The sequence below is a fragment of the Schistocerca gregaria genome, chromosome 2 (genome assembly GCF_023897955.1).
Source record: "Schistocerca gregaria isolate iqSchGreg1 chromosome 2, iqSchGreg1.2, whole genome shotgun sequence".
NCBI classification, from domain to species: domain Eukaryota; kingdom Metazoa; phylum Arthropoda; class Insecta; order Orthoptera; family Acrididae; genus Schistocerca; species Schistocerca gregaria.
In genome coordinates, this window is record NC_064921.1 from 37,509,954 (window position 1) to 37,536,275 (window position 26,322).

The following is a 26,322-nucleotide window of genomic DNA, read 5'->3' on the forward strand; positions in this document are numbered from 1 at the left end:
CGGCTGCCGGCCCGCGTCACGCTGTCTGTTGCGCTGCTCTACACACCGGCTGACTCACGTAACACGAAACCCACCTTTTGTTTCGTCAGCGGTTCCAGGTATCGAAACGAGGTTTACGGCGAATGATAGTACGGTAAGGCGCATGTCTTGTGCTGCGTCATTAAGTTTCTTAACTCTTGTATCGATCGAGATATTGAGCAAGTATGATTTTTTAAACCGAGTGATATAGTCTATTTAACGGCTTCAAAATGCGCATCAAAAGACTAGCACAGCCTTGCTACTGCTGCTGTTGAGCATGAAAGACTCGGCACCAGAATCCCAGAACTTCTGCAGCACTGCGGCCAGAGTCAGCTACTGCGGTGGACGCACCGCCGAGCGGGCACCAGCTCTCGTGTGAGCCTCCGCCCTCACACGCTGCGAGACGGGCCTCCGCTACTACGTAAGGTAAAACCTCGTTTCGTTCAAGACACAGGCACAGGCTCAGCTGCGAGTCTCGTATACGGAACTACGGCATATGCTAGCTTCTGGCGCATCAGACGGAACTTAGGAAAACTATTTCAAAAGTGTGCACGTATCCAGATTTTTGTGGGAACGTCACTTTCGTCAGGCACTTTTTCCGTTTAAACTCTTCCTGTTGCTGCTCACTAGTCAAAGCCGAAACACAAACGTAGGTCATTCATATTTAATAACAACAAAAAGCTCTGTTTTGAAGGAAAAAGGAAAATACTGTATCACTTCTTTTTTAAATTCGAGTTTTTGTCTGGAGACGCCTTTACGCTTGTTAACCGTAGAAAACTTTAATCTAACTTTAAATTATTCTGGACAGTTGGGAATGTGGGTCTCACGGGAAGCGTGCAAGGGACAAGTCCTTGCAGTTGCGCTATTCATCTCTGTCCTCGGTGGCTCAGATGGATAGAGCGTCTGCCATGTAAGCAGGAGATCCCGTGTTCGAGTCCCGGTCGGGGAACACATTTTCAGCTGTCCTCATCGAGATATATCAACAACACCTATCGACAGCTGAGAGTTTCAATTAATTATCATTTATTGTAGACAAGCTGTACGGTCATCAATGGTATCTGTTCTTTCGAGAACAGTTACTATCTTCATATACATAATCTAACTTACGCCAAGGACAACACACGCACCCATGTCCCATGGAGGACTCTAGAACCTCCCACGCGGGGAGCCGCACGAACCGTGGTAAGGCGTCTAAGACCACGGGGGGGAGGGGGGGGGGAGGTGGACTGTTACACTGCTATACTAATCCATCGCAAACTGTTCTACTCCAAATTTATTCAAAGGAAGGCAAAATTTGTAGGTTATGTATTAATTAGTTACAATTACTAGTTCTCCGTGGTACGTTACTTACTAAATTAAGTACAAAATCTCTTGTTTCCTACCCTACAGCAATCTCAAATTTTACGAGGGTTTAGTAATCTAGGGTTAAGATTTAGTAGCTGTTGTCGGACAAATGATTCTATAAATACTATTCGAAACTGTGATTCGACGGAATACAATTTAAACAAACTAAACAGTTTATTCAGCGTGTCTGACGCCGTGTCACCCACGAAATAAATCCTTTTGGACAGAAACGTAGTTTTACTCTTTACTCAAATGCCTGTTCAAGCTGTTTATCAGCGACTGTAAGGCACATCTGCGATTACCGATCCACAGACAGATGAACAGATCGAAGTGCACTGGATGATACGCCGTTGCATCCTGCACTGATTCGACGGCCCGTATCTTCTGGCGTGATTGTGGCTTCGTGATAAATGCAGAGCTCCCCACAGAAAGAAACCTGGTCAGCCACTGTGCCATCCAACGGTCAGAAGACTTTTCATTCGGTATCTGCGTTGCAACACGGGAAGACTGCGCTTGGCAGCAGGCGCTTGTCCAGGGGTACGTCTTCTAGAACAACATACGTAAGAAAGTGTGCATAAGCATTTCCATTTAACATTCCTGGATCAAGTAAGGTTCTACAACGGATTTTCCTAAGGCGCCGTACGCTTCACGGTCGGTATTCTGTTGTACGGTACCTGACGAAGCCGGCACGCACTCACACCTGTCCCCCAGCACTGCACGTTACGTAAACATACATTACCGTGTTTTGTAAACGTCGCTTCGTCGGTAAAGACCACACGTCGGTATACGAAGTATCCACTGCCAAGCGATGCAGAGCACACTGACAAGACTCTGTGTAACTGTAGAAGTCACGTACTCCGAGTGCCTGGCGTTGTGACAGCTGATGCGGCGAAATTTATGTCGATGCAAGATGCGAACGTCGTCCTACGACTCGAACCAATATTCGCAGCACGCACGTAGAAGGCCCAAGTTCTCCTCAGTGGTATTCTTGTCTGCACGCAAGTAACACTGAACCAGAAACGACCAGACCAGCCGACAGCCGACACAGTTCCTGCTGGTTCTCCAGAGCTGACACGTAAACAGTCGAAGGGGCTGATCCAACGGCGTAGGCCGGCAACAGCGAGCTCACAGCGCAGTAGCCGATTCCGGGTGACTTGCCCCTCAATTTTAGAATATTTCTCGTGTTCTCGTGCCAAGAGTTTCAAACCCATATTTACAAGCATAATATCACTGTATTCGCCCATCAAGCGTTATCGGATGTCGTTGAAGTGTGTATCAGTGGTTCTCAAACTTCGCGATAGCGCGGACTCCCTGGTTATTTGGAAAGTGATCTGCAGACCCCCTTGCAATTCTGCCTGATATTTCACATGGTATTGCAGAAACGTGCTGATTAGAATTAATGCTGACAAGAAAAATAATGCAGTAAGTAATTTATTCTAAAAATACATGATTGTTGGCAAGCGAACAGTAACTTACAGTAATACAGTAACAGTACAGTAATGCAGAAATATGGTAATACAGTACAGTAAAATACCGTAACTGAGAATCATTTTTTTTTAAGGAAATCCACTTGATAAGCAGCATTCTAAATGTGGGACCACTAGAGTGAGGAATGAAATGTCGTATGTTTGTCCATAATTCCACTGAAATCCGAACGAAATTTGTCACCATCAACCTTAGATCCGATTCCACTTTAAGCTAGCGATTTCGCTTTAAGCGTTTAATACTAAAGACCAAAAAACTGCTCAGATAAGCAAGTGGTCGAGAACGGCATAAAATTTTGCAATTCATTTTTAGACAACTCTTCATTCACACAGCGTGCTCGCAACCAAAAACTGTAGCGTTCATTTTCTTCGAAAACGTCTGTCCATCAAGACGAAAAACATGACCAACGCCACTGAGGCTGGAGGTGTGCACGGCGGAGTCGTACTTGAATCCCACTCGAGTTTAAACTGACAAAGAAGATGCGCGGACAGAGCTGATTATTGTTTCTAGCTTCGATAACACCAGGGGTTCAAAATGTAAGGTGGCTATAAAAACTTGAAAAGGTGATGGGCAGTTAAACTGTGCTTTTCTCATATAATCACGTGGTCTCGATGCTAAAGGAAAAAGAACAAGATCGCATGCCGTTTCTCTTTGTTACTTAATAACACAGCAAATCCCAAATTTTATTATATTTTTAATTTTTAATTGATCACTCATGGAAAATTAAAGGAGCAGAAAATCTTTGCATCGACAATGACAACACCGCAGTGCAGTATTATTGTTTCTGGGATGTTCCTACTTTTGCAGGAAATAAAGCGCTTAAAAAACCAATGTAGTGCGTATCATTTTGATATTTTTAATCTTTTCAACAAATTAATTGATCAAAGCAGCGGTCCTATTTCTCTGTTGCGATCTAACTTCCAAGACAATTTTACATTAACCGCGCCGAATTTGAGTAATGAGTTAATCGCAGTGGCGGATCTAGGAACATCTATTTAAAGAGGTTTCTCATCATCATCTTAGAACTCGCAGAACTGGGGCGGGGTTGAGGGGGACCTCGATGGTTATAGACATAGGAATGACTAACATTTACTTCTTTTTATTATTTTAAAAAATACTGTAATTCGCGGGAGCTTTCTGCCTCTTGAAGATGAAACCCATGAAATTCCGTGGCGTTGTGCTTCTGCGTTTAGTAACTGAAAAAATACCTCCTGCATAACAGCTGTGAGTTCGATTTTATTACAACACATTTCAGTTTCTAGACGTCGCGGACCCCGTGGCTAGGGGGCCCCAGTTGGAGGAACACGGACGTATATAATTCTGTTTAAGAAAAGTCATACTTTCTTCTCAATCGATACAAGAGCAAGACTCTATATCACGTAGCGAAGAATATGCCCCTTAGTGCACTGTCTTTTGCCGGAGTGGAAACCCTCACGAGATTACAGAGGCGCTACTCAGTCTGTATCCAACGCCGGCGCTGCTGGACTGCAGGTAGCCCTGTTGCTGCCCCTAACGAGACACCACAATACTCTGAGACCGCTGTGTCGAATGGACAAATAAAACTGCACTGCGGAAAACATTTCGTCTGTAAAGAGAACAAACCAACGGTTGACGTCGAAACTGGACATCACACGAAATACTCAGTGTACCACAGCTGTGGCGGTTTTCCACAAATATCAACCGAGATGCTTCAGACTTGCTACACGCACCTACTACGAATTCCTCTACAACGCCAATCTCTTCAGCTCAGAGTGGCACTTACACCGAACGATCTCAAAATCAGTAGTCGGACATATTCCGATCTTTGTCTTCCCCTACAGTTTTTATCCTCTGTAGGTCATTTCGGCGCCAGTGCCAGACTTTTCCAAATCTTCGTCTCCCTCCCGGTGGAGCGGATCTCCTCCACACTCCTCATAATTTTCAACATTCTTCTGGAGCACATCACAAAAGCTTCGATTCCGTCCTCTCGCTATTTTTCCACAGACCATCATTCACTTCCATTCAGCACTGAGCCCCAAACACACGTTCTCGGTAGAACTAATTAAGGCCTTTTTTTATATTACTAGACTTATAATCGCCAGAAGTGCCCTCTTTGCCTATGCTTCTTTGCACGACTAGTCCTCGTTTCGGGCGTAATAGTTATTTTGCTTCCGAGGCAGTATAATTTCCGCCGTCTACGGGTAGCGTCTTTGATTAGTAATCAAAACGTCATCTGTCCCGGGTTCTAACCCCGCCAATGTTTAAACTTCGCATAAAAATCATCAGCAATAGCGGCCGAGGACTTCCGGCATAAAATGTCACCCTCGCTCTGCCAACGGCCTTGTCAAAGAGGTTGGAGGAGCGGACAGAGGTTCAGGGGACGGAAACTGCCCCTAAAAGGAGCAAGAATTAGCAATAATCAATGGCTTGAGGCTGCAGAGAGCAATCGAAACCACTGCGTTAAAGACACATGGCGTGTATCGACAGCACGTGCCTCCTGTAACTGAAAAAGTGTCATGATCATCTGTCCATTGGCGAAAGATTCCGGACGAGCCCTCATTCGTATCTCCGGGAGGAGACCGCCAATGGGGACATGATCGCGAGAAAAAGATTGAATACCCAACGAAAGGGTACTGTTCCACGAGCTGGGGGGTGCAATATAAGGAAAGCGCATAGGCTCGATCTAGATATGGGGGGAGTCAGTGAAGTGAAATGAAACGGAATGAAGACAAGCATTTATGGTCAGATGAGAATAGGGTAATATCAACAGCAGCAGAAAATGGTACAACGGGAATAGGATGCGTTATGCATAGTAAAAGCCCGTGGTCTAGGTGCAGCGACTTTGGTTCATAATCAAATCGTCTGCGGTCCCGGGTTCGATCCCCGCCACTGCCTAAATTTTGATAAATAATCACCATTGGCGGCCGAAGACTTCCGGCATAAGAAGTCTGTTGTGGTTGGCAGGAGAGCCAACCGTGTTCCTAAAGGAGGCCGAAATGCACGCGTTTTATCTCACGCAGTCTGGTGTGAGGTCTGGAACATGGCAAGGGAATTAGAATTGAGAAAAACGGACGTAGCTGGTGGAATACTTTAATCCATTAATGGAGAACGTCGATCTTTATGGTACATGATTCAAAATATCAATAGTATGGATACTGGCGCCTTGCTAGTTCGTAGCAAATAACGTAGCTGAAGGCTATACTAACTATCGTCTCGGCAAATGAGAGCGTAGAAGTCAGTAAACCATCGCTAGCAGTCAGCTGTACAACTGGGGCGAGTGCTAGGAAGTCTCTCTAGACCTGCCGTGTGGCGGCGCTCGGTCTGCAATCACTGATGGTGGCGACACGCGGGTCCGACGTATACTACCGCGCCGCGCCCAATTTAAAGGCTACCACCTAGCAAGTGTGGTGTCTGGCGGTGACACCACGAAGTCAGCCTCATTCTGCCAATGGCCTTGTCAAAAGGGCGGAGGAGCGGATAGAGCTTCGGGGCACTCTCTTGTCCTAGGGGTGGGAAATTGCCCCTAAAGGCGGAAGAATCAGCAATGATCAACGACATGAGGATGCAGAAGGCAATGGAAACCACTGCATTAAAGACATGTAACGTGTATCCATAGGACATGTGACCTGTAGTTGAAGAAGTGTCATGATGATCTCTCCATTGGCAAAAGATTCCGGAATACTCCCCCATTCGGATCTCCGGGAGGGGACTGCCAAGGGGGAGGTTACCATGAGAAAAAGATTGAATAATCAACGAAAGGATAATGTTCTACGAGTCGGGGCGTGGGATGTCAGAACCATGAACGTGGTAGGAAAACTAGAAAATCTGAAAAGGGAAATGCAAAGGCTCAAGAAGGATATAGTAAGGGTCAGGGAAGTGAAGTGGAAGGAAGACAAGGATTTCTGGTCAGATGAGTATCGGGTAATATCAACAGCAGCAGAAAATGGTATAACAGGTGTAGGATTCGTTATGAATAGGAAGGTAGGGGAGGGTGTGTTACTGTGAACAGTTCAGTGACCGGGTTGTTCTAATCCGAATCGACAGCAGACCAACACCGACAACGATAGTTCAGGTATACATGCCGACGTCGCAAGCTAAAGATGAACAGATAGAGAAAGTGTATGAGGATATTGAAAGGATAATGCAGTATGTAAAGGGGGCCGAAAATCTAATAATCATGGGCGACTGGAATGCAGTTGTAGGGGAAGGAGTAGAAGAAAAGGTTACAGGAGAATATGGGCTTGGGACAAGGAATGAAAGAGGAGAAAGACTAATTGAGTTCTGTAACAAGTTTCAGCTAGTAATAGCGAATACCCTGCTCAAGAATCACAAGAGGATGAGGTATACTTGGAAAAGGCCGGGAGATACGGGAAGATTTCAATTAGATTACATCATGGTCAAACAGAGATTCCGAAATCAGATACTGGATTGTAAGGCGTACCCAGGAGCAGATATAGACTCAGATCACAATATAGTAGTGATGAAGAGTAGGCTGAAGTTCAAGACATTAGTCAGGAAGAATCAATACGCTAAGAAGTGGCATACGGAAGTTCTAAGGAATGATGAGACACGTTTGTAGTTGCATTTATTTATTGCACTATGCATTTCGGGCCCTGGAGGCTAATCTTCAGGTGCTTTTTAGTGATTTACTTCATGTGTTTTAGTTGTTTGCCTGTTGATATTACATTTTTGGTTACAACATGGTATATTGTAAATATAAGTTTAACAGCGTTAATAATATGAAAGTAACTTACAGTTAACATTGTATACTGTCTGCTTCTGTTGTCCAGTTGGTATGCACAATACACATCTTTAATTTTACGGTACATACTGGTATATATAGATAGTCACACACTTTTTTGCACATTGTGTTAGCAGAACGTAAACATGCCAAAGAATCTCGTTCATACAGATATTCTACTTCTAAATATAATCGATTTTTTTTTTTTTTCGTCACAGAAGATAATATGATATAGTATTACCAGTACACAGGTAGTATTAAAATAATTATTTGGTACCATGTTGTAGGTTGTCAACTGTTTGTACTATTATAGATTTGATTCCTCAGGAAAAAATAAACTTTTAAAGGTGTAGAAAAAATTGTGGCTGTTAAACTCTGTTTGTTCATTCAACAAGTTTTGAGGATATTTTTCTTTGTGTAGCATTATTTCTAACTGTTCTAGTAGGCTAAGTTTTTTACTGTTGGGTTCTGTGTGAAGTACAGTTAGGCTGTTGTGGATGTTGTCAAGTTGTGTTTATTAACATACATGTGGTTAGCTATTGTAGATTTTTCAAAATGGTTTAGTCGAAAGGCGTCGGTGTGTTCTTTATACCGTGTGTGGAAGGTTCTTCCAGTTTTTCCTATGTAAAATGCAGGGCAACTGTTACATTGTAATTTATATATTCCACTGTGTTGTGTTATTGGCTTGTTTGTGTTCACTGTGTGAGGTAAGTGGTATCCAAGTTTGCTGTTTGTGGAGAAAGATATTTTAATATTGGTTTTTTTGAATAGGTTAGCTATTTTTTGTGATACTGTGCCTAAGTATGGAATGCTTGTGAAGATTTGTTTTGTGTCGGTAGTTATCTTTTCAGTGTTTTTGTGGATGATGTTGGTCTGAATTTTTTTAGATAGTTTATCAATTGATTTTACAGAGTAACCATTATTTACTGCAATTGTTTTGATAGTATCTATTTCTTGTGTTAGTGCTTTGGGTTTTAAAGGTAATGTATGTGCCCTGTTCAACAATGATCTAAATGCAGCATACTTATGTGTGTTCGGGTGGTATGAAGATTCATGTATTGTGATGTCAGTGTAGGTTGGTTTTCGGTAAATGTACAAGTTATGTTCTTGTTGTTCATTCACAATTGTGAGGTCTAAGAAATTTATGGATTGATTAGTTTCATGTTCTATTGTGAACTTTATTTTATTGTGGAGTGAGTTGAATGATGTGAGGAGTTCTTCAAGTTCATCTTTAGTGCCATCAAATAAGAGTAGTGTGTCATCTACATATCTCTTGTAATATACAATTTTTTGAACAAGTTTATTTTCTCCTTTGAAGAACTTATTCTCTAAGTGGTTGATGAAAATGTCAGCTAGGAAACTTGACATGCAGTTACCCATAGCTAAGCCTTCTTTCTGTTGATAGATTTTATTATTAAATGAAAAGTAGTTGTGGGACAGTACTAGTTCAAGTAGATCTACCAACTCTGTAATCTCTGGTATGGTTAGTTTTTTGTGTGTGATGAGGTTTTTTCTAATAATTTCAATTGTGTCTTTAACAGGTATATTTGTGAACAGGTTGACAATGTCAAATGAGGCAAATCTAGCTTCTCCGGGGATTTTTATGTCTTTGATGAGTGTTGTTAACTCATGTGCATTTTTTACTGTGTATGTGGTTTCAAAAGTGTAAAATTCTCTGAGGATATTATTTAACAACTGTGAAAGTTTATATGCAGGTGTGTTCTTGGAGTTAACAATTGGTCTAATTGGAGAGTTCTGTTTATGGATCTTTGGCTGTGCTCTGAGTTTGGGGGCAGTGGGATTCATTAATGTGCAAGCTTTTATTTGTTTATCAGACAGCAGGAAGTTACATTGGTTAAGCATTTTCTTCAATTTTTTCTGAAATTTAGTGGTTGGATCATGGTTCAGTTCAGTAATGTTATTTTCTGCAAAAAAATTAAGAGTTTTAGTAATGTAATCATTTTTATAAAGGATGACTGTGGAATTTCCTTTATCTGATTTCACAACAAGAGCATCATGTTCATTGAGTTTGTGTTTCAGTTGTTTCAGCACTTTGTTTTCTTCAAAAGTTGGGTTGGAGTGTTGTTTTGCTTTCTTTTCTTCTTTCTGGATAATTTCATTAACTTTATGTGCTAAGACAATCTGTTCATTGTGGTTCAGGTTGGCCATATCTGCAGCTTTCTTTGTATCAACAATGAGGTTTTTTAAATTATGATGATTAAATTTTGGTTTAATATTGTGTTTAAGACCTTTGTTCAGTAAAGCTTGTTCTGTGTTTGTGAAGTTAATGTTGGTTTCGTTGATAACTCTTTCATAGAAAGTCTGTGTTTTAGAAGTTACATTATTATGGGCACTGTCATATTTTTCTTTAAGGGATTCAAGTTTTTTTGCATGTTTATCAGTTATAGTAGTTCTAACTTTTGTACACAGGGTTGTAACATATTCATCTACATAATACATTTCTAATGGATGGAGTATGCTAGTTAACTCTAAATGTAGGTGGTAAAGAGCTCTATTAAGTTCTTCTTTTTGCTTGTGCTGTAGTTTGATTTCTGTACGTAACCAGTTGTTCTGGAATTTTTTCGTAGCTATTCTGGCTGCTTGTGAACGCCACTTTCTCGTAATGTTAATGTAGTTTGGAATAAAACCATGAGATACACATTCTTTGTTAAATTTGACACTACAAATCACTTTTGTTAGCTTAAGTTTCGCATTTTTAAATGAGTACACTGTTCTTAGTGCCTGGCTAGGCAAATATAACTTAATTTTATCCATTGTTTACCAGTGTTTCGTCCGCGACTGTTTTACTTTCGTAAAATAAAGAACAAACCGCCTTCAGTCACAAGTTGCATTTATTTATTTCACTATGCATTTCGGGCCCTGGAGGCTCATCTTCAGGTGCTTTTTAGTGATTTACTTCATGTGTTTTAGTTGTTTTCCTGTTGATATTACATTTTTCGTTACAACATGGTATATTGTAAATATAAGTTTAACAGCGTTAATAATATGAAAGTAACTTACAGTTAACATTGTATACTGTCTGCTTCTGTTGTCCAGTTGGTATACACAATACACATCTTTAATTTTACGGTACATACTGGTATATATAGATAGTCACACACTTTTTTGCACATTGTGTTAGCAGAACGTAAACATGCCAAAGATTCTCGTTCATACAGATATTCTACTTCTAAATATAATCGATTTTTTTTTTTTTTTCGTCACAGAAGATAATATGATATAGTATTACCAGTACACAGGTAGTATTAAAATAATTATTTGGTACCATGTTGTAGGTTGTCAACTGTTTGTACTATTATAGATTTGATTCCTCAGGAAAAAATAAACTTTTAAAGGTGTAGAAAAAATTGTGGCTGTTAAACTCTGTTTGTTCATTCAACAAGTTTTGAGGATATTTTTCTTTGTGTAGCATTATTTCTAACTGTTCTAGTAGGCTAAGTTTTTTACTGTTGGGTTCTGTGTGAAGTACAGTTAGGCTGTTGTGGATGTTGTCAAGTTGTGTTTATTAACATACATGTGGTTAGCTATTGTAGATTTTTCAAAATGGTTTAGTCGAAAGGCGTCGGTGTGTTCTTTATACCGTGTGTGGAAGGTTCTTCCAGTTTTTCCTATGTAAAATGCAGGGCAACTGTTACATTGTAATTTATATATTCCACTGTGTTGTGTTATTGGCTTGTTTGTGTTCACTGTGTGAGGTAAGTGGTATCCAAGTTTGCTGTTTGTGGAGAAAGATATTTTAATATTGGTTTTTTTGAATAGGTTAGCTATTTTTTGTGATACTGTGCCTAAGTATGGAATGCTTGTGAAGATTTGTTTTGTGTCGGTAGTTATCTTTTCAGTGTTTTTGTGGATGATGTTGGTCTGAATTTTTTTAGATAGTTTATCAATTGATTTTACAGAGTAACCATTATTTACTGCAATTGTTTTGATAGTATCTATTTCTTGTGTTAGTGCTTTGGGTTTTAAAGGTAATGTATGTGCCCTGTTCAACAATGATCTAAATGCAGCATACTTATGTGTGTTCGGGTGGTATGAAGATTCATGTATTGTGATGTCAGTGTAGGTTGGTTTTCGGTAAATGTACAAGTTATGTTCTTGTTGTTCATTCACAATTGTGAGGTCTAAGAAATTTATGGATTGATTAGTTTCATGTTCTATTGTGAACTTTATTTTATTGTGGAGTGAGTTGAATGATGTGAGGAGTTCTTCAAGTTCATCTTTAGTGCCATCAAATAAGAGTAGTGTGTCATCTACATATCTCTTGTAATATACAATTTTTTGAACAAGTTTATTTTCTCCTTTGAAGAACTTATTCTCTAAGTGGTTGATGAAAATGTCAGCTAGGAAACTTGACATGCAGTTACCCATAGCTAAGCCTTCTTTCTGTTGATAGATTTTATTATTAAATGAAAAGTAGTTGTGGGACAGTACTAGTTCAAGTAGATCTACCAACTCTGTAATCTCTGGTATGGTTAGTTTTTTGTGTGTGATGAGGTTTTTTCTAATAATTTCAATTGTGTCTTTAACAGGTATATTTGTGAACAGGTTGACAATGTCAAATGAGACAAATCTAGCTTCTCCGGGGATTTTTATGTCTTTGATGAGTGTTGTTAACTCATGTGCATTTTTTACTGTGTATGTGGTTTCAAAAGTGTAAAATTCTCTGAGGATATTATTTAACAACTGTGAAAGTTTATATGCAGGTGTGTTCTTGGAGTTAACAATTGGTCTAATTGGAGAGTTCTGTTTATGGATCTTTGGCTGTGCTCTGAGTTTGGGGGCAGTGGGATTCATTAATGTGCAAGCTTTTATTTGTTTATCAGACAGCAGGAAGTTACATTGGTTAAGCATTTTCTTCAATTTTTTCTGAAATTTAGTGGTTGGATCATGGTTCAGTTCAGTAATGTTATTTTCTGCAAAAAAAAATTAAGAGTTTTAGTAATGTAATCATTTTTATAAAGGATGACTGTGGAATTTCCTTTATCTGATTTCACAACAAGAGCATCATGTTCATTGAGTTTGTGTTTCAGTTGTTTCAGCACTTTGTTTTCTTCAAAAGTTGGGTTGGAGTGTTGTTTTGCTTTCTTTTCTTCTTTCTGGATAATTTCATTAACTTTATGTGCTAAGACAATCTGTTCATTGTGGTTCAGGTTGGCCATATCTGCAGCTTTCTTTGTATCAACAATGAGGTTTTTTAAATTATGATGATTAAATTTTGGTTTAATATTGTGTTTAAGACCTTTGTTCAGTAAAGCTTGTTCTGTGTTTGTGAAGTTAATGTTGGTTTCGTTGATAACTCTTTCATAGAAAGTCTGTGTTTTAGAAGTTACATTATTATGGGCACTGTCATATTTTTCTTTAAGGGATTCAAGTTTTTTTGCATGTTTATCAGTTATAGTAGTTCTAACTTTTGTACACAGGGTTGTAACATATTCATCTACATAATACATTTCTAATGGATGGAGTATGCTAGTTAACTCTAAATGTAGGTGGTAAAGAGCTCTATTAAGTTCTTCTTTTTGCTTGTGCTGTTTATCAGACAGCACATACATTACCTTTAAAACCCAAAGCACTAACACAAGAAATAGATACTATCAAAACAATTGCAGTAAATAATGGTTACTCTGTAAAATCAATTGATAAACTATCTAAAAAAATTCAGACCAACATCATCCACAAAAACACTGAAAAGATAACTACCGACACAAAACAAATCTTCACAAGCATTCCATACTTAGGCACAGTATCACAAAAAATAGCTAACCTATTCAAAAAACCAATATTAAAATATCTTTCTCCACAAACAGCAAACTTGGATACCACTTACTCACACAGTGAACACAAACAAGCCAATAACACAACACAGTGGAATATATAAATTACAATGTAACAGTTGCCCTGCATTTTACATAGGAAAAACTGGAAGAACCTTCCACACACGGTATAAAGAACACACCGACACCTTTCGACTAAACCATTTTGAAAAATCTACAATAGCTAACCACATGTATGTTAATAAACACAACTTGACAACATCCACAACAGCCTAACTGTACTTCACACAGAACCCAACAGTAAAAAACTTAGCCTACTAGAACAGTTAGAAATACTGCTACACAAAGAAAAATATCCTCAAAACTTGTTGAATGAACAAACAGAGTTTAACAGCCACAATTTTTTCTACACCTTTAAAAGTTTATCTTTTCCTGAGGAATCAAATCTATAATAGTACAAACAGTTGACAACCTACAACATGGTACCAAATAATTATTTTAATACTACCTGTGTACTGGTAATACTATATCATATTATCTTCTGTGACGAAAAAAAAAAATCGATTATATTTAGAAGTAGAATATCTGTATGAACGAGAATCTTTGGCATGTTTACGTTCTGCTAACACAATGTGCAAAAAAGTGTGTGACTATCTATATATACCAGTATGTACCGTAAAATTAAAGATGTGTATTGTGTATACCAACTGGACACCAGAAGCAGACAGTATACAATGTTAACTGTAAGTTACTTTCATATTATTAACGCTGTTAAACTTATATTTACAATATACCATGTTGTAACGAAAAATGTAATATCAACAGGCAAACAACTAAAACACATGAAGTAAATCACTAAAAAGCACCTGAAGATGAGCCTCCAGGGCCCGAAATGCATAGTGCAATAAATAAATGCAACTTGTGACTGAAGGCGGTTTGTTCTTTATTTTACGAAAGTAAAACAGTCGCGGACGAAACACTGGTAAACAATGGATAAAATTAAGTTATATTTGCCTAGCCAGGCACTAAGAACAGTGTACTCATTTAAAAATGCGAAACTTAAGCTAACAAAAGTGATTTGTAGTGTCAAATTTAACAAAGAATGTGTATCTCATGGTTTTATTCCAAACTACATTAACATTACGAGAAAGTGGCGTTCACAAGCAGCCAGAATAGCTACGAAAAAATTCGAGAACAACTGGTTACGTACAGAAATCAAACTACAGCACAAGCAAAAAGAAGAACTTAATAGAGCTCTTTACCACCTACATTTAGAGTTAACTAGCATACTCCATCCATTAGAAATGTATTATGTAGATGAATATGTTACAACCCTGTGTACAAAAGTTAGAACTACTATAACTGATAAATATGCAAAAAAACTTGAATCCCTTAAAGAAAAATACGACAGTGCCCATAATAATGTAACTTCTAAAACACAGACTTTCTATGAAAGAGTTATCAACGAAACCAACATTAACTTCACAAACACAGAACAAGCTTTACTGAACAAAGGTCTTAAACACAATATTAAACCAAAATTTAATCATCATAATTTAAAAAACCTCATTGTTGATACAAAGAAAGCTGTAGGTATGGCCAACCTGAACCACAATGAACAGATTGTCTTAGCACATAAAGTTAATGAAATTATCCAGAAAGAAGAAAAGAAAGCAAAACAACACTCCAACCCAACTTTTGAAGAAAACAAAGTGCTGAAACAACTGAAACACAAACTCAATGAACATGATGCTCTTGTTGTGAAATCAGATAAAGGAAATTCCACAGTCATCCTTTATAAAAATGATTACATTACTAAAACTCTTAATTTTTTTGCAGAAAATAACATTACTGAACTGAACCATGATCCAACCACTAAATTTCAGAAAAAATTGAAGAAAATGCTTACCCAATGTAACTTCCTGCTGTCTGATAAACAAATAAAAGCTTGCACATTAATGAATCCCACTGCCCCCAAACTCAGAGCACAGCCAAAGATCCATAAACAGAACTCTCCAATTAGACCAATTGTTAACTCCAAGAACACACCTGCATATAAACTTTCACAGTTGTTAAATAATATCCTCAGAGAATTTTACACTTTTGAAACCACATACACAGTAAAAAATGCACATGAGTTAACAACACTCATCAAAGACATAAAAATCCCCGGAGAAGCTAGATTTGCCTCATTTGACATTGTCAACCTGTTCACAAATATACCTGTTAAAGACACAATTGAAATTATTAGAAAAAACCTCATCACACACAAAAAACTAACCATACCAGAGATTACAGAGTTGGTAGATCTACTTGAACTAGTACTGTCCCACAACTACTTTTCATTTAATAATAAAATCTATCAACAGAAAGAAGGCTTAGCTATGGGTAACTGCATGTCAAGTTTCCTAGCTGACATTTTCATCAACCACTTAGAGAATAAGTTCTTCAAAGGAGAAAATAAACTTGTTCAAAAAATTGTATATTACAAGAGATATGTAGATGACACACTACTCTTATTTGATGGCACTAAAGATGAACTTGAAGAACTCCTCACATCATTCAACTCACTCCACAATAAAATAAAGTTCACAATAGAACATGAAACTAATCAATCCATAAATTTCTTAGACCTCACAATTGTGAATGAACAACAAGAACATAACTTGTACATTTACCGAAAACCAACCTACACTGACATCACAATACATGAATCTTCATACCACCCGAACACACATAAGTATGCTGCATTTAGATCATTGTTGAACAGGGCACATACATTACCTTTAAAACCCAAAGCACTAACACAAGAAATAGATACTATCAAAACAATTGCAGTAAATAATGGTTACTCTGTAAAATCAATTGATAAACTATCTAAAAAAATTCAGACCAACATCATCCACAAAAACACTGAAAAGATAACTACCGACACAAAACAAATCTTCACAAGCATTCCATACTTAGGCACAGTATCACAAAAAATAGCTAACCTATTCAAAAAAACCAATATTAAAATATCTTTCTCCACAAACAGCAAACTTGGATACCACTTACCTCACACAGTGAACACAAACAAGCCAATAACACAACACAGTGGAATATATAAATTACAATGTAACAGTTGCCCTGCATTTTACATAGGAAAAACTGGAAGAACCTTCCACACACGGTATAAAGAACACACCGACGCCTTTCGACTAAACCATTTTGAAAAATCTACAATAGCTAACCACATGTATGTTAATAAACACAGACTTGACAACATCCACAACAGCCTAACTGTACTTCACACAGAACCCAACAGTAAAAAACTTAGCCTACTAGAACAGTTAGAAATAATGCTACACAAAGAAAAATATCCTCAAAACTTGTTGAATGAACAAACAGAGTTTAACAGCCACAATTTTTTCTACACCTTTAAAAGTTTATTTTTTCCTGAGGAATCAAATCTATAATAGTACAAACAGTTGACAACCTACAACATGGTACCAAATAATTATTTTAATACTACCTGTGTACTGGTAATACTATATCATATTATCTTCTGTGACGAAAAAAAAAAATCGATTATATTTAGTAGTAGAATATCTGTATGAACGAGAATCTTTGGCATGTTTACGTTCTGCTAACACAATGTGCAAAAAAGTGTGTGACTATCTATATATACCAGTATGTACCGTAAAATTAAAGATGTGTATTGTGTATACCAACTGGACAACAGAAGCAGACAGTATACAATGTTAACTGTAAGTTACTTTCATATTATTAACGCTGTTAAACTTATATTTACAATATACCATGTTGTAACGAAAAATGTAATATCAACAGGAAAACAACTAAAACACATGAAGTAAATCACTAAAAAGCACCTGAAGATGAGCCTCCAGGGCCCGAAATGCATAGTGAAATAAATAAATGCAACTTGTGACTGAAGGCGGTTTGTTCTTTATTTTACGAAAGTAAAACAGTCGCGGACGAAACACTGGTAAACAATGGATAAAATTAAGTTATATTTGCCTAGCCAGGCACTAAGAACAGTGTACTCATTTAAAAATGCGAAACTTAAGCTAACAAAAGTGATTTGTAGTGTCAAATTTAACAAAGAATGTGTATCTCATGGTTTTATTCCAAACTACATTAACATTACGAGAAAGTGGCGTTCACAAGCAGCCAGAATAGCTACGAAAAAATTCCAGAACAACTGGTTACGTACAGAAATCAAACTACAGCACAAGCAAAAAGAAGAACTTAATAGAGCTCTTTACCACCTACATTTAGAGTTAACTAGCATACTCCATCCATTAGAAATGTATTATGTAGATGAATATGTTACAACCCTGTGTACAAAAGTTAGAACTACTATAACTGATAAACATGCAAAAAAACTTGAATCCCTTAAAGAAAAATATGACAGTGCCCATAATAATGTAACTTCTAAAACACAGACTTTCTATGAAAGAGTTATCAACGAAACCAACATTAACTTCACAAACACAGAACAAGCTTTACTGAACAAAGGTCTTAAACACAATATTAAACCAAAATTTAATCATCATAATTTAAAAAACCTCATTGTTGATACAAAGAAAGCTGCAGATATGGCCAACCTGAACCACAATGAACAGATTGTCTTAGCACATAAAGTTAATGAAATTATCCAGAAAGAAGAAAAGAAAGCAAAACAACACTCCAACCCAACTTTTGAAGAAAACAAAGTGCTGAAACAACTGAAACACAAACTCAATGAACATGATGCTCTTGTTGTGAAATCAGATAAAGGAAATTCCACAGTCATCCTTTATAAAAATGATTACATTACTAAAACTCTTAATTTTTTTGCAGAAAATAACATTACTGAACTGAACCATGATCCAACCACTAAATTTCAGAAAAAATTGAAGAAAATGCTTAACCAATGTAACTTCCTGCTGTCTGATAAACAAATAAAAGCTTGCACATTAATGAATCCCACTGCCCCCAAACTCAGAGCACAGCCAAAGATCCCACAGCCAAAGATCCATAAACAGAACTCTCCAATTAGACCAATTGTTAACTCCAAGAACACACCTGCATATAAACTTTCACAGTTGTTAAATAATATCTTCAGAGAATTTTACACTTTTGAAACCACATACACAGTAAAAAATGCACATGAGTTAACAACACTCATCAAAGACATAAAAATCCCCGGAGAAGCTAGATTTGCCTCATTTGACATTGTCAACCTGTTCACAAATATACCTGTTAAAGACACAATTGAAATTATTAGAAAAAACCTCATCACACACAAAAAACTAACCATACCAGAGATTACAGAGTTGGTAGATCTACTTGAACTAGTACTGTCCCACAACTACTTTTCATTTAATAATAAAATCTATCAACAGAAAGAAGGCTTAGCTATGGGTAACTGCATGTCAAGTTTCCTAGCTGACATTTTCATCAACCACTTAGAGAATAAGTTCTTCAAAGGAGAAAATAAACTTGTTCAAAAAATTGTATATTACAAGAGATATGTAGATGACACACTACTCTTATTTGATGGCACTAAAGATGAACTTGAAGAACTCCTCACATCATTCAACTCACTCCACAATAAAATAAAGTTCACAATAGAACATGAAACTAATCAATCCATAAATTTCTTAGACCTCACAATTGTGAATGAACAACAAGAACATAACTTGTACATTTACCGAAAACCAACCTACACTGACATCACAATACATGAATCTTCATACCACCCGAACACACATAAGTATGCTGCATTTAGATCATTGTTGAACAGGGCACATACATTACCTTTAAAACCCAAAGCACTAACACAAGAAATAGATACTATCAAAACAATTGCAGTAAATAATGGTTACTCTGTAAAATCAATTGATAAACTATCTAAAAAAATTCAGACCAACATCATCCACAAAAACACTGAAAAGATAACTACCGACACAAAACAAATCTTCACAAGCATTCCATACTTAGGCACAGTATCACAAAAAATAGCTAACCTATTCAAAAAAACCAATATTAAAATATCTTTCTCCACAAACAGCAAACTTGGATACCACTTACCTCACACAGTGAACACAAACAAGCCAATAACACAACACAGTGGAATATATAAATTACAATGTAACAGTTGCCCTGTATTTTACATAGGAAAAACTGGAAGAACCTTCCACACACGGTATAAAGAACACACCGACGCCTTTCGACTAAACCATTTTGAAAAATCTACAATAGCTAACCACATGTATGTTAATAAACACAGACTTGACAACATCCACAACAGCCTAACTGTACTTCACACAGAACCCAACAGTAAAAAACTTAGCCTACTAGAACAGTTAGAAATAATGCTACACAAAGAAAAATATCCTCAAAACTTGTTGAATGAACAAACAGAGTTTAACAGCCACAATTTTTTCTACACCTTTAAAAGTTTATTTTTTCCTGAGGAATCAAATCTATAATAGTACAAACAGTTGACAACCTACAACATGGTACCAAATAATTATTTTAATACTACCTGTGTACTGGTAATACTATATCATATTATCTTCTGTGACGAAAAAAAAAAATCGATTATATTTAGAAGTAGAATATCTGTATGAACGAGAATCTTTGGCATGTTTACGTTCTGCTAACACAATGTGCAAAAAAGTGTGTGACTATCTATATATACCAGTATGTACCGTAAAATTAAAGATGTGTATTGTGTATACCAACTGGACAACAGAAGCAGACAGTATACAATGTTAACTGTAAGTTACTTTCATATTATTAACGCTGTTAAACTTATATTTACAATATACCATGTTGTAACGAAAAATGTAATATCAACAGGCAAACAACTAAAACACATGAAGTAAATCACTAAAAAGCACCTGAAGATGAGCCTCCAGGGCCCGAAATGCATAGTGCAATAAATAAATGCAACTTGTGACTGAAGGCGGTTTGTTCTTTATTTTACGAAAGTAAAACAGTCGCGGACGAAACACTGGTAAACAATGGATAAAATTACGTTTGTAGTTCTCTAACGCTATAGATACAGCAATAAGGAATAGCGCAGTAGGCAACACAGTTGAAGAAGAATGGACGTCTCTAAAAAGGGCCATGACAGAACTTGGGAAGGAAAACATAGGTACAAAGAAGGTAGAAACCATGGGTAACAGAAGAAATACTTCAGTCAATGTCCGGGCAATCGCAGAGGGTGGGCTTACTGCTAGTTGGGAGCTCCAATGTTAGGCGCGTAATGGGGCCCCTTAGGGATACGGCGGCTAAGGAGGGGAAGAAATCCAGTGTGCACTCCGTGTGCATTCCGGGAGGAATCATTCCTAATGTGGAAAGGGTCCTTCCGGATGCCATGAGGAGCACAGGGTGCAGCTAGCTGCAGGTGGTGGCACATGTCGGTACTAATGACGTGTGTCGCTTTAGATCTGAGGAAATTCTCTCTGGATTCCAGCGGCTATCTGATTTGGTGAAGGCTGCCGGTCTTGCTTACGAGATGAAGGCAGAGCTCACCATCTGCAGCATCGTTGACAGAACCGACTGCGGACCTTTGGTGCAGAGCCGGGTGGAGGGTCTGAATCAGAGGCTCAGACGGTTTTGCGACCGTATTGGCTGCAGATTCCTTGACTTGCGCCATAGGGTGGTGGGGTTTCGGGTTCCGCTGAATAGGTCAGGAGTTCACTACACTCAGCTGGCGGCTACGCGGATAGCGGAGGCTATGTCGCGTGGACTGGGCGGTTTTTTTAGGTTAGAAGGCCTCGGGAAAGTGCGGGATGGGCAGCAATTACAGGACGTGCTTGGATCAAGGAACAGTCGGAATTATAGTTGTAAATTGTTGTAGTTGCGCTGGAAAAGTCCCTGAGCTTCAAGCGCTAATAGAAAGCACAGAAGCTGATATCGTTATAGGTACAGAAAGCTGGCTAAAGCCTGAAATAAGTTCTGCAGAAATTTTTACGAAGTCTCAGACGGTGTTCAGGAACAAAAGATTAGGCAGAATTGGTGGTGGAGTGTTTGTGTCTGTCAGTAGTGGTTTATCTTGTAGTGAAGTCGAAGTAGATACTCCGTGCGAATTGGTGTGGGTGGAGGTTATACTTAACAGCCGAATTAAGTTAATAATTGGCTCCTTCTACCGACCCCCAGACTCCGATGATACAGTTGCGGAACAGTTCAAAGAAAGTTTGAGTCTCGTAACAAATAAATACCCCACTCATACGGTTATAGTTGGTGAGGACTTCAACCTACCCTCGGTATGTTGGCAAAAATACTTGTTCAAAACCGGTGGTAGGCAGAAAACGTCTTCCGAGATTGTCCTAAATGCTTTCTCCGAAAATTATTTCGAGCAGTTAGTCCACGAGCCCACGCGAATTGTAAATGGTTGCGAAAACACACTTGACCTCTTAGCCACAAACAATCCAGAGCTGATAGAGATCATCATGACTGATACAGGGATTAGTGATCACAAGGTCATTGTAGCTAGGCTCAACACCATTTCTTCCAAATCCATCAGAAACAAACGCAAAATAATTTTATTTAAAAAAGCGGATAAAGTGCCACTAGAGGCCTTCCTAAAAGACAATTTCCATTCCTTCCGAACTGACTATGCGAATGTAGACGAGATGTGGCTCAAATTCAAAGATAGGTAGCAACAGCAATTGAGATATTCATACCTCATAAATTGGTAAGAGATGGAACGGATCCCCCGTGGTACACAAAACAGGTCCGAAAGCTGTTGCAGAGGCAACGGAAAAAGCATGCGAAGTTCAGAAGAACGCGAAATCCCGAAGATGGGCTAAAATTTACAGACGCGTGAAATTTGGCACGTACTTCGATGCGAGATGCCTTTAATAGGTTCCACAACGAAACAATGTCTCGAAATTTGGTAGAAAATCCGAAGAAATTCTGGTCGTATGTAAAGTACACAAGCGGCAAGACGCAGACAATACCTTCGCTGCGCAGTGCCGATGGTACTGTTATCGACGGCTGTGCCGCTAAAGCGGAGTTATTGAACGCAGTTTTCCGAAATTCCTTCACCAGGGAAGACGAATGGAATATTCCAGAATTTGAAACACGAACATCTGCTAGCATGAGTCTCTTAGAAGTAGATACCTTAGGGGTTGTGAAGCAACTCAAATCGCTTGATACGGGCAAGTCTTCAGGCCCAGATTGTATACCGATTAGGTTCCTTTCAGATTACGCTGATAATATAGCTCCCTACTTAGCACTCATATACAACCGCTCGCTCACCGATAGATCTGTACCTACAGATTGGAAAATTGCGCAGGTCGCACCAGTGTTCAAGAAGGGTAGTAGGAGTAATCCATTTAACTACAGACCTATATCATTGACGTCGGTTTGCAGTAGGGTTTTGGAGCATATACTGTATTCAAACATTATGAATCACCTCGAAGGGAACGATCTATTGACACGTAATCAGCATGGCTTCAGAAAACATCGCTCTTGTGCAACGCAGCTAGCTCTTTATTCGCACGAAGTAATGGCCGCTATCGACAGGGGATCTCAAGTTGATTCCGTATTTCTAGATATCCGGAAATCTTTTGACACCGTTCCTCACAAGCGACTTCTAATCAAGCTGCGGAGCTATGGGGTATCGTCTTAGTTGTGCGACTGGATTCGTGATTTCCTGTCAGGGAGGTCGCAGTTCGTAGTAATAGACGGCAAATCATCGAGTAAAACTGAAGTGATATCAGGTGTTCCCCAGGGAAGCGTCCTGGGACCTCTAATGTTCCTGATCTATATAAATGACCTGGGTGACAATCTGAGCAGTTCTCTTAGACTGTTCGCAGATGATGCTGTAATTTACCGTCTAGTAAGGTCATCCGAAGACCAGTATCAGTTGCAAAGCGATTTAGAAAAGATTGCTGTATGGTGTGGCATGTGGCAGTTGACGCTAAATAACGAAAAGTGTGAGATGATCCACATGAGTTCCAAAAGAAATCCGTTGGAATTCGATTACTCGATAAATAGTACAATTCTCTAGGCTGTCAATTCAACGAAGTACCTGGGTGTTAAAATTACGAACAACTTCAGTTGGAACGACCACATAGATAATATTGTCGGGAAGGCGAGCCAAAGGTTGCGTTTCATTGGCAGGACACTTAGAAGATGCAACAAGTCCACTAAAGAGACAGCTTACACTACACTCGTTCGTCCTCTGTTAGAATATTGCTGCGCGGTGTGGGATCCTTACCAGGTGGGATTGACGGAGGACATCGAAAGGGTGCAAAAAAGGGCAGCTCGTTTTGTATTATCGCGTTATAGGGGAGAGAGTCTGGCAGATATGATACACGAGTTGGGATGGAAGTCATTACAGCATAGACGTTTTTCGTCGCGGCGAGACCTTTTTACGAAATTTCAGTCACCAACTTTCTCTTCCGAATGCGAAAATATTTTGTTAAGCCCAACCTACATAGGTAGGAATGATCATCAAAATAAAATAAGAGAAATCAGAGCTCGAACAGAAAGGTTTAGGTGTTCGTTTTTCCCGCTCGCTGTTCGGGAGTGGAACAGTAGAGAGATAGTATGATTGTGGTTCGATGAACCCTCTGCCAAGCACTTAAATGTGAATTGCAAAGTAGTCATGTAGATGTAGATGTAGATGAAAGGAGGAAGTACAAACACGTTCCGGGAAAATCAGGAATACAGAAATACAAGTCACTGAGGAATGAAATAAATAGGAAGTGCAGGGAAGCTAAGACGAAATGGCTGCAAGAAAAATGTGAAGACATCGAAAAGATATGATTGTCGGAATGACAGACTCAGCATACAGGAAAGTCAAAACAACCTTTGGTGACATTAAAAGCAACGGTGGTAACATTAAGAGTGCAACGGGAATTCCACTGTTAAATGCAGAGGAGAGAGCACATAGGTGGAAAGAATACATTGAAAGCCTCTATGAGGGCGAAGATTTGTCTGATGTGATAGAAGAAGAAACAGGAGTCGATTTAGAAGAGATAGGGGATCCCGTATTAGAATCGGAATTTAAAAGAGCTTTGGAGGACTTACGGTCAAATAAGGGAGAAGGGATAGATAACATTCCATCGGAATTTCTAAAATCATTAGGGGAAGTGGCCACAAAACGACTACTCACGTTGGTGTGTAGAATATATGTGTCTGGCGACATACCATCTGACTTTCGGAATAGCATCATCCACCCAATTTCGAAGACGGCAAGAGCTGACAAGTGCGAGAATTATCGCACCATCAGCTTAACAGCTAGTGCATCGAAGCTGCTTACAAGAATAATATACAGAAGAATGGAAAAGAAAATTGATAATGCGCTAGGTGACGATCAGTTTGGCCTTAGGAAAAGTAAAGGCACGAGAGAGGCAATTCTGACGTTACGGCTAATAATGGAAGCAAGGCTAAAGCAAAATCAAGACACGTTCATAGGATTTGTCGACCTGGAAAAGGCGTTCGACAATATAAAATGGTGCAAGCTGTTCGAGATACTGAAAAAAGTAGGGGTAAGCTATAGGGAGAGACGGGTCATATACAATATGTACAACAACCAAGAGGGAATAATAAGAGTGGACGATCAAGAACGAAGTGCTCGTATTAAGAAGGGAGTAAGACAAGGCTGTAGCCTTTCGCCCCTACTCTTCAGTCTGTACATCGAGGAAGCAGTGATGCAAATAAAAGAAAGGTTCAGGAATGGAATTAAAATACAAGGTGAAAGGATATCAATGATACGATTCGCTGATGACATTGCTATCCTGAGTGAAAGTGAAGAAGAATTAAATGATCTGCTGAACGGAATGAACAGTCTAATGAGTACACAATATGGTTTGAGAGTAAATCGGAGAAAGACGAAGGTAATGAGAAGTAGTAGAAATGAGAACAGCGAGAAACTTAACATCAGGATTGATGGTAACGAAGTCAATGAAGTTAAGGAATTCTGCTACCTAGGCAGTAAAATAACCAATGACGGACGGAGCAAGGAGGACATGAATAGCAGAGTCGCTATGGCAAATAAGGCATTTCCGGCCAAGAGAAGTCTACTAATATCAAATACCGACCTTAATTTGAGGAAGAAATTTCTGAGGATGTACGTCTGGAGTACAGCATTGTATGGTAGTGAAACAGGGACTGTGGGAAAACCGGAACAGAAGAGAATCTAAGCATTTGAGATGTGGTGCTATACACGAATGTTGAAAATTAGGTGGACTGATAAGGTAAGGAATGAGGAGGTTCTACGCAGAATCGGAGAGGAAAGGAATATGTGGAAAATACTGATAAGGAGAAGGGACAGGATGATAGGACATCTGCTAAGACATGAGGGAATGACTTCCATGGTACTAGAGGGAGCTGTAGAGGGCAAAAACTGTAGAGGAAGAGAGAGATTGGAATACGTCAAGCAAATAATTGAGGACGTAGGTTGCAAGTGCTACTCTGAGATGAAGTGGTTAGCACAGGAAAGGAATTCGTGGCGGGCTGCATGAAACCAGTCAGTAGACTGAAGAAGAAAAAAAAATAAAAATAAGAAAAAGGTATGTCAGAGAGTGTCTTGGTGTGGTAACCTTCTTCTTCTTCTTCTTCTTCTTCTTCTTCTTCTTGCGTTACGGCCTCTGCAGGTCGACGGGTAACCCATTCGTGGACTGCGTTTTCCTCTTCTTCTTCCAGAACCTCTTCATTCTCTCTCTTCTTCTCTACCGCTCTTATTCCGACATCTTCTGTTTTCGTTTCTCCTGTCGGCTCCACTCTAATCTTCTGTATTCTTCTCTGTCATTGATCTCCGGCATATTGGTCGGTGTATATTTGTTCCTCCAATTTTCCTTTCCTTCGACATTCTCCAACTCCAACCAATCCTTCCGAAGTTCAACAACCCACTTGGTAGAATGAGATTTTCACTCTGCAGCGGAGTCTGCGCTGATATGAAACTTCCTGGCAGATTAAAACTGTGTGCCTTTCGCGGGCAAGTGCTCT

At 38.8% G+C, this 26,322-nt stretch overlaps 1 protein-coding gene and 1 non-coding gene across 2 annotated transcripts in view; one reads left to right on the top strand and one right to left on the bottom strand.

Annotated features, from left to right (window-relative positions):
- Positions 1-26,322, bottom strand: part of LOC126336273 (uncharacterized) — a 737,143-nt gene that overhangs the window by 539,254 nt on the left and 171,567 nt on the right. The window lies entirely within an intron of this gene.
- On the top strand, positions 894-967 carry Trnat-ugu (transfer RNA threonine (anticodon UGU)). The gene has a single exon. It is a non-coding gene; the product is annotated as a tRNA-Thr (tRNA).